Raw genomic sequence first — 9,419 nt, forward strand, 5'->3', positions numbered from 1 at the left:
GGCCCGCGGGCCGTATTTTGGGCATCACTGCTTTAAGCTATTTTATTTTTATTTCTGTTTTGTCCATTTTTAGCTACTTTCGTTGCCATTTTCGACAACTAAAATTAAAATGAATACCTGATTCCACAGAAGAAATTGTTACAGCAAGTATGACAAATGCCAGCAAAAACATGATGATCAGGAGGCTGAAAATGTTATAGATATTTGGAAAAATACACGATATATTTTCTTCACTGTATTTATCAAACTTTACTGTAGGTTTCAAGTAATAGTATTATCAACATTATGTGTGCAAAAAAAAAAGGTGAAAACATTAATAACATTAATAAAATCCTTTCTCTAAAATATGAATCTATTAAATATAGAAGCGTGGGAAGCGTAGTCGATAGGCCAAGTGTGCTTGAACTTGGCTTGGTTTGGCTACCTAGAAGGGGGCTCGAGGTTCGACACCCGACTCGGGCAGAGTTGTGTTTACTGAATGTTACTGAGCGCCTAAAGGCAAAAGCAACTCCTAGATACCCCCTCCCACTGGTCCACAAATGAGATTGGACCAAAAGCACTCCGAGCATGCTATAAGCATGAAAGTAGCGCTATATAATAGCTCTAAAAATATTGTTATGACTTTGCCATGCGCACCACCATCCAGTCTAGTGCAGAGATGCGCACTTCTTGAAACCAGACTAGAACAGGATGTTGACATTAGGAGACTAACGATTTCCGCCCAAGTAGAGCGCCAATATGGAGATGTAGTACTCAAGGCAGATGCCCTTTGTGTTTGTCATGTCTCCATGTAAAAAAACGTCTATGTCCTCGTTGAGTTGCCTCACTTAAGTTATTACCATTGGTTGTCAGAAGTGGGATTTATAGGTAACTCAACGAGAAGAGGTAGGATTAGATCTCTATGGCATCGTTGAAGCTATTACATCAGCTCTTAATTAACGAGCTAAGACAAGATCTTCGAGACCGAGGTTTAAAACCTGTCGGTAGCAGGGAAACGCTCACGGCTCGTCTGCGGCAAGCTCTAATCGATGAAGAGGAAGATCCGGAGACCTATCAATTTGAAATTGAGCCTGGGATTGTTGATGTAATGGGCAAGATCCAAGACTGTGGGCTGCATTAAAGGAACAATTGAACATAATTAGGATTAAGATGTGGAGCATGATGTGGAACAAAGTAGATGAAAGTGTGTTGCCAGTAGAAGGCCAAATAGACCAAAGTGATAAAATTGAGTCGCAAGCAAAAGGAGGAATAATCTCGTTAGGGAAGGAGCAGTTGCCTGGTCAGGACTGTGGCTGCACAAACAGTGGTGATGGAGGCGCTGGGGATTGGAGCGCTGTCTGTGACTGTGTTGTGGGCAAGTCTGGCGGGGATGACTATCAAGGCGAGAAACGTGACAACGATTGCTGCGACGATTTAAATGGGATATACAAAATTGAAAGAAAAGAAACAAATGAAGAAACTAGAGAAGTCTGTTATGAGCCTGAAACTTTTGTTCCTGGTATACCTGCAACGGGTCGGACAGATCAAGACAACGTTGTGTCTGCGTCCAAGCTTGCTGCTGTGGACCTTAAAGACCTTTGTTTTTCTGTCAGTACCTTTGACGAGAATTCAAAAAATGAAAGCCTGAAGACCGTTTCTGATTCCTTGCCTTGGATGACGTCGGGTGAAATTGTGAATACGGGCCCCAACAATGGCCGAGACAGAAACAACGAATTTGACTTTGGCAGCGGCATAAGAGAGAACTCGGTGCTTGGCAACTGCATCCAGACGATTGACATGAACTGTATATGCGGCGCCATGCGGGGACAGTGCCCATGCCAAAAAACCCAGCTACAAGATCTGAACTTGACAGAAATGTGAACTTCTGCCCACATCAGCGACTGGCTAACTGGAAGAAGAGGAAGCGACGTCCGCGGAATACTGTGCAGATGGCTTCGTGGACAACAGGCTCCCTGCCGCTTGTGGCTCCCACTGATCGACCTCCACCTGAACTGTCAAACCTCAGCTGCAGTGTTTCTTTTCGGGACGAAAAGTGCTAAGACGGGGGCAATGTTATGACTTTGCCATGCGCACCACCATCCAAAATAGTGCAGAAAGAAGGTGCGCACTATTAGTGACCAAACAAGTCGGATGTTGACATAAGAGACTAACGATTTCCGCCCAAGTAGAGAGCCAATATGGAGATGCTGTACTCAAGGCAGATGCCCTTTGTGTTTGTCATGTCTCTATGTAAATAAACGTCTATGTCTCGTTGAGTTGCCTCACTTAAGTTATTACAATATATTAAGATAAATGTTTGTATTTAACCCTTAAAGTGCTGAACTGTTTTACAATGAGTGCATACACAATTCTGATGTTTAGAGGCTAAACTACCACACGAGTTTTAAGGGTTAAGTGGCACTTTCTTAAATCGCACAAAACAGTAAAAAGAGATGTCCTAGAGGTTCGCGTAAAATGTTCAGGACAAAAAAAGTAAAGTTCCTTTTTAGGGGGGTGGGAAAACCGACAGCCTATTCATCCCGACAAATTGCACGCGCCACGAAAAGCTCATGCACCCGTAACCAGTTTAGAAAATACAGACTTTACACTATTAGTAGACTAATAGGCCAAGAGACCAACTTTTATATAGGGAAGGGCCGGGTCGGGATTAGCTAAAAGACAGACTGAATGACATATAGTGAAAAAAAGGTATTTAAAGACAGACTGACTGACACTATAGTTGCATACACAGAGTTAGGAAACACTTTGCATACACAGAGAGACAGGACGTAGTTGCAATGGACATCCATGACGGACAGATAGGGTTAGGAGACAGGAAGACATGCATACACACAGAAGGAAGAATTAACAGTAGATAGACTAAAATAAAATATGTAAATATTTAGAAATAGTAGACAGACAGATAGACATAAAAAAAATGTTAAGGATTAAGTAATAGTAGACAGATAGACAAAGAAAAAAATGTAAGTAATAGTAGACAGATAGACAAAGAAAAAAATGTTAGGCATTAAGTAATAGTAGACAGACAGATAGACAAAAGAAAAAATATTAGGCATTAAGTAATAGTAGAAAGACAGATAGACAAAGAAAAAATATTAGGCATTAAGTAATAGTAGACAGACAGATAGACAAAGAAAAAATATTAGGCATTAAGTAATAGTAGACAGACAGATAGACAAAGAAAAAATATTAGGCATTAAGTAATAGTAGACAGACAGATAGACAAAGAAAAAATATTAGGCATTAAGTAATAGTAGACAGACAGATAGACAAAGAAAAAATATTAGGCATTAAGTAATAGTAGACAGACAGATAGACAAAGAAAAAATATTAGGCATTAAGTAATAGTAGACAGACAGATAGACAAAGAAAAAATATTAGGCATTAAGTAATAGTAGACAGACAGATAGACAAAGAAAAAATATTAGGCATTAAGTAATAGTAGACAGACAGATAGACAAAGAAAAAATATTAGGCATTAAGTAATAGTAGACAGACAGATAGACAAAGAAAAAATATTAGGCATTAAGTAATAGTAGACAGACAGATAGACAAAGAAAAAATATTAGGCATTAAGTAATAGTAGACAGACAGATAGACAAAGAAAAAATATTAGGCATTAAGTAATAGTAGACAGACAGATAGACAAAGAAAAAATATTAGGCATTAAGTAATAGTAGACAGACAGATAGACAAAGAAAAAATATTAGGCATTAAGTAATAGTAGACAGACAGATAGACAAAGAAAAAATATTAGGCATTAAGTAATAGTAGACAGACAGATAGACAAAGAAAAAATATTAGGCATTAAGTAATAGTAGACAGACAGATAGACAAAGAAAAAATATTAGGCATTAAGTAATAGTAGACAGACAGATAGACAAAGAAAAAATATTAGACCTTTTAAAGTAGTAGATAAATTGACAGAAAAAAAACATTAGACATGTAGAAGTAGGAGAAAAAAAACGTAGAATAGGGTACAGATAACAATAACAACATAGGCACGGTAAAACCCCACCTTGTTTTTTTAAATTACTGCTAATGGAATCTTGTATACAATACCTTTATGTAAGGACATTTTGAACTGCTATTTTTAAGGAATATGGACAAAAATATTGTGTTTTTTTTTAAATGATAGTAAATTGAAGTTTATTTTATTCCCTATTTTTCTATGTACTTATTAGTGATGCGCACTGAATCTTATTTCTGTAGAAGTTGAGCGCTATTACCTCTGATAAAATTCCGCCTCCTCCGAAGGCTTTTACCATGTATACATCACTTAGAGTATGTACATTTCTAGTTTAGTGATATAGTTCGAGATATAATTGTAATCTATATAGATTGTTGTAACTCTAAGGCAGACAACTCAACAGAAGGTAGGAGGTAAAATTAACGATTTATTTATTTACAGCTATCAACAAATAGTTAGACTTAGACTATTTGTTACAGTAATTATTTGTCCTGTAAATAAACATCTATGTGCCTCGTTGAGTTGCATGACTTAAGTTTTTACAATATTAATCAAAGTAGGTATCTTGGAGCAGTGGCGTCATGGGGGGGGGGAGAGGGTGCGGTCCGCACCGGTCTACACCATTTAGGGGGTGACATACAAGTTGGAAAAAGTATAACTTGGCAAAAGCAGACACATTGAAAAAGATAATAATAAAATCTCTTTATTTTGCTTGTATCCAATATACATATTGTTATGACTTTGCCATGCGCACCGCCATCCAAGATAGTGCAGAAAGAAGGTGCGCACTATCTGTGACCAAACAAGTCGGATGTTGACATTAGGGGACAAACGATTTCCGCCCAAGTAGAGAGCCAATATGGAGATATTGTATTCAAGGCAGATGCCCCTTTGTGTTTGTCATGTCTCCTTGTAAATAAACGTCTTTGTCTCGTTGAGTTGCCTCACTTAAGTTATTTAGGTCTTTAAGGTCCATAGCAACAGGCTCGAACGCAGACCCAACGTTGTCTTGATCTGTCCGGCTCATTGAGGTATTGGTAACAGGTACAACAGGAACAAACGCTTCAGGCACATAACAGACTTCAGTTAAGGTACTGGTAACAGGTACAACAGGAACAAATACTTCATTTGTCTCTTTCCGTTTGACTCGGTACATCCCGTTGAGATCATCACAGCAATCGCCATCACGTTTCTCGTCTTGAAAGTCACAACCACAAGACTTGCCCACAACACAGACACAGACGGCGCTCAAATCCCCAGCGTCTCCGTCACCACTGTTTGTGCAACCACAGTCTTGACCACGCAACTTCTTGACCAACGAGTCTACAGGCAACTGCTCCTTTACCAACGAGTCTACCCCTTCTTTTATTCGAGACACCATTTTATCTACCTTGTTCCCCATACTGTTAATTTGTTCACACATTGCTTCATTTATCTTGCCAATAAGCTCATAAATCTCCGGTTCAATTTCAAATAAGTAGATATCTGGATCTTCGTCTTCATCTATCAAGGCTTGCCGGAGACGAGCTGTAAGCACCTCCTTGGTACCACCAATTATTTCATATCGGTTACGAAGTTCCTTCCTAAGCTCTCTAACTGAGAGTTGGTCTAATCGTTTCAAAGCTGCCATTGTAAATCCTACCTCCTCTCGTTGAGTTGCCTATAATCCCACTTCTGACACCAATTGTAATAACTTAAGTGAGGCAACTCAACGAGGACATAGACGTTTATTTACATAGAGACACGACAAACACAAGGACATCTGCCTTGAGCACAGCATCTCCATATTGGCTCTAGACTTGGGCGGAAATCGTTAGTCTCTTATGTCAACATCCGACTTGTCTGGTCACTGATAGTGCGCACCTTCTTTCTGCACTATCTTGGATGGCGGTGCGCATGGGAAAGTCATAACAATATATTTTTTTCATCAAATTAAATCTTTTTTAACTGTGTGAAATTCTTAGAAGTGTTTTAATGCTTTAAGCCAGTGATGCCCAGCCTAATTCGACCTGCGGGCCATTTTAATTTCGGACACTCGTGTCGCGAGCCACATGACCTAAAAGGTACAAAAACGAAATGAAGTGGCCTGAAACTATTGGATTAAAATCTTACATTAATTAATGAGACTTTAATAGTTTATCTTTTTTTGACGCGTGGGATAGTGGTTTAAAATGTGAGAAGCATTGTAGAAAGATTTACCATCGACTTATTTTCTTGTCGCTTTTTAGTAAACATTCCCATCAATCCTCCAATCTCTAGGAGTCTAGGCGTAGTTAAAGAATCTTTTATTCGCGGCTCAAATCAAGAAAGCCGTCTTATTTGTTTCATGGTGCTTTCATTTTTTTTTTAAATAGCCAGACTTTCATTACAAAACAAATCTGGTGGTTTATTATCATGTTCCACAAGAAAGAAAAGATCCGTTCACTTTTCCTGGTTGATTCTACATTCAAAATACCATTTCATAAACACACAAATGTTATAGGTTAATAGTGAAGGCACTAACGTAGGAAAAGATGCATCTTTCAAACTTTTTTTTAATGGTATTTTCAGCACTTTGTGCCGACGTTCTGTGGGCCGGACAGAAACCACGTCGCGGGCCTGATCTGGCCCGCGGGCCGTATTTTGGGCATCACTGGTCTAAAATATTATGATGTCGGATTTTCACTATCTTTTTTCGTTTACGAGATATAAACAGGACGGACGGATAGACAGACCGACAATTCGGGGGCCGCTAAAAAATAATTAATTAACTAGTGGAAATAAATTATTTTGTTTCGTATCGAAAAAGGGAAAGAAATTGTAATTGACTTAAGTTATGGTATAAGTTTAATTATTTCCCTTCATACTTTATATAGAGAATTAGGTCGACGCTTTAAAATCATAATTTAAAAATAGTAAATTATGAAACCTTCTATCTTCATAAGAACTTCCATTTCACAGCGGCTAGTGTATTGGCTTAAGGAGGCTTGATCTCTTGGGTTTAAATTCAAGTGATACAACTTTATTTTTTTTTTTATAAAATACATTTAGAAAGCCATTACAGTAACTTTGACCAGATACCCCCCTACTTCTCTCTCCCCCTTCCCCAAAAAGGGAAAGGATAGCGTAGTGAGAAAGCTAAAAGCATGAGATTGTGCTAAACAAAAACAATTGGTAGAAATATTTCTAATCACACAGATTTATTATTGTTTGTCTAGAATAGTCTAGATCTATTACAAATTTAACTACATGACTGATCCAAACTTAGACATACAATTATAATAATTATAACTGTAGCTTTTATATAGCCCCACTTTCATGTTTATAGCTCGCTGAGAGCGCTAGGGTCCAATCTCGAGGTATCCTTGCTGCCACTCAGTAAACACAACTCTGCTCGAGTCGGGTGTCGATCCTTCTTCATAGGTGGCCAAGCCAAGTTCAGGCGTACTTAGCCTCTCAACCACGCTTCCCACTACATGTAAGCGCCGCTTTTTAAAGAAATTATGTTTATTTATATATATATACACATTCTTCTATTTAATTTCAAGCCATCTAATCAAATTCAAATATCGAATGGTATTGAAATCAAAAGAAGCCTTTTGTAGTTGTATAAACAGTAAGACAACATGTTTACATATAGAGAAACAGCAATAAGCTTTCAGTTCCAATTGAATAAAAAAAATAGCCAAGGAAATGACATTTAAGCAGGGATCTTCTCAGTGGAAGAGAAGATAACTCTGTCAAGAGTAGACTAAGTGAAGAGTGATGTTTCTTCTTCAAACTGTTCCGCGGGAAGGGGCGTTTCATTTGAAAATATCGTGTGTACACGTGGGGGGGGGGGGGTGGGAGTGAAAGGAGACGGAAAGCTACAACTGATGGGCCTGAGAAGTGTTGGTGATGGGCCTGAGAAGTGTTGGTGATGGGCCTGAGAAGTGTTGGTGATGGGCCTGAGAAGTGTTGGTGATGGGCCTGAGAAGTGTTGGTACAGACTCTATGATAGAGGGTTGCGTGCCCTTCGTTTGTTGGATGACAGAGACAAAAAGGGCATAGAAATGGAGGGCTGAACTATTGTGTTGGGGTTGGAGGAGCGTTGTAATAAGGGGGCCGTTTTAGTCATGGATTTTAGAGGCCAACAAAACATATGCCAACTATTTCAACCGTTGGGTTGCACGGGTAACAGTTAGTATAAAACAAATAGAAATAAACGTTTACCTTGAATGAAATTAAAATTAGATAAATTATTTTGAATCTATCATGTAATTAATTTTTAATAGATTTAGACTAACAAAAATAAATTTGGAAATATTTTCATTCAAACTTTTGTTTAGCGCAACTTTCTTGCTTAGCATGCTTAGCGCGCTCTGGTCCAATCACCTTTGTGGACCAGAGGAGAGGGGGAGGTAAGGAGTATCAGGGGTTTCTGGGAGAATGTTGCCTTGCTGCCTTTTGAAAGGCAATTTTTAAAAAGTTTTTCTCGACTCTGAATTAGGACTCGAGGACAAGAACCCCAATGATGGAAGGCCCAAGTGCTTACCAATGACTGATCTATTTAAGTATTTAAGTACTTATGAAATTAAAAGGTTTTATTGATTATTGTTAGTTCATTTTTTTTAGTGATCCACCAAATTTTTGAAGACTAAGACTAAGACTGCTTTATTGATCCTTACGGAAATCGGTTGTGATTACAAGGACTCTTTTCTCATATAAAGACAACACTACAGAAATATTCACATAAATACAACAGACACAACATAAAGAGTTCATTCAGCGACTACACACAGGTATGTTGGTGCTTTTCATGTTCCCTGATCAATGAGTGGCGGTGATAGAATCTGACCGAGTGAGGTACGAACGAGTTTTGTACCGCTCCGTTCTTGTTTTGATTGACAGCAGTCGCCCACTTCGCGACGACCTGACGTAGTTCTGATGGAGAGGGTGGCCGTTGTCTTCCAAGATTTTTTCGATTTTTCTTAGGCACTTTTGTTCAAAAAGTTCCTTTAAATTTGGTAATGTTGTGAGTGTAATTTTTTATGCTTTTTTATGATGTATTCTAGACGTCGCAACAGTTTAGATATAAGCATAAGCTCCGTACATGTTCAATAAGCTTCGTACATGTTCAATATAAAATACAATTAACTAATTAAAACTATTTGATAAACTATTTTTTTTTTAAGAGATCCACGTGTTGTCATTGACAATTAACAATTGTGCAAAGTTTCAACTTGAATCATGAATGGGAAGCGGAAGAAATAGCGTGTAAACGATTCCATCCAGACAGACAGACGGATAGACAGACAGATGGAGTAAGTTAATATAAGATTTGAAATCAGCTTTATGCTGCGTTTACTTTTGTGAATCTATTGATGATATTAAACTATATTGTATGCTAATAGTGTGTCCAATCATTGTCTGATTTCTTCAGGAAAGGTTCGATAATTCTACTTCATAAAGAGGAGTTCTGTTTCTTCAC

Source organism: Biomphalaria glabrata, chromosome 18, assembly GCF_947242115.1.
Source record: "Biomphalaria glabrata chromosome 18, xgBioGlab47.1, whole genome shotgun sequence".
Lineage (NCBI taxonomy): Eukaryota > Metazoa > Mollusca > Gastropoda > Planorbidae > Biomphalaria > Biomphalaria glabrata.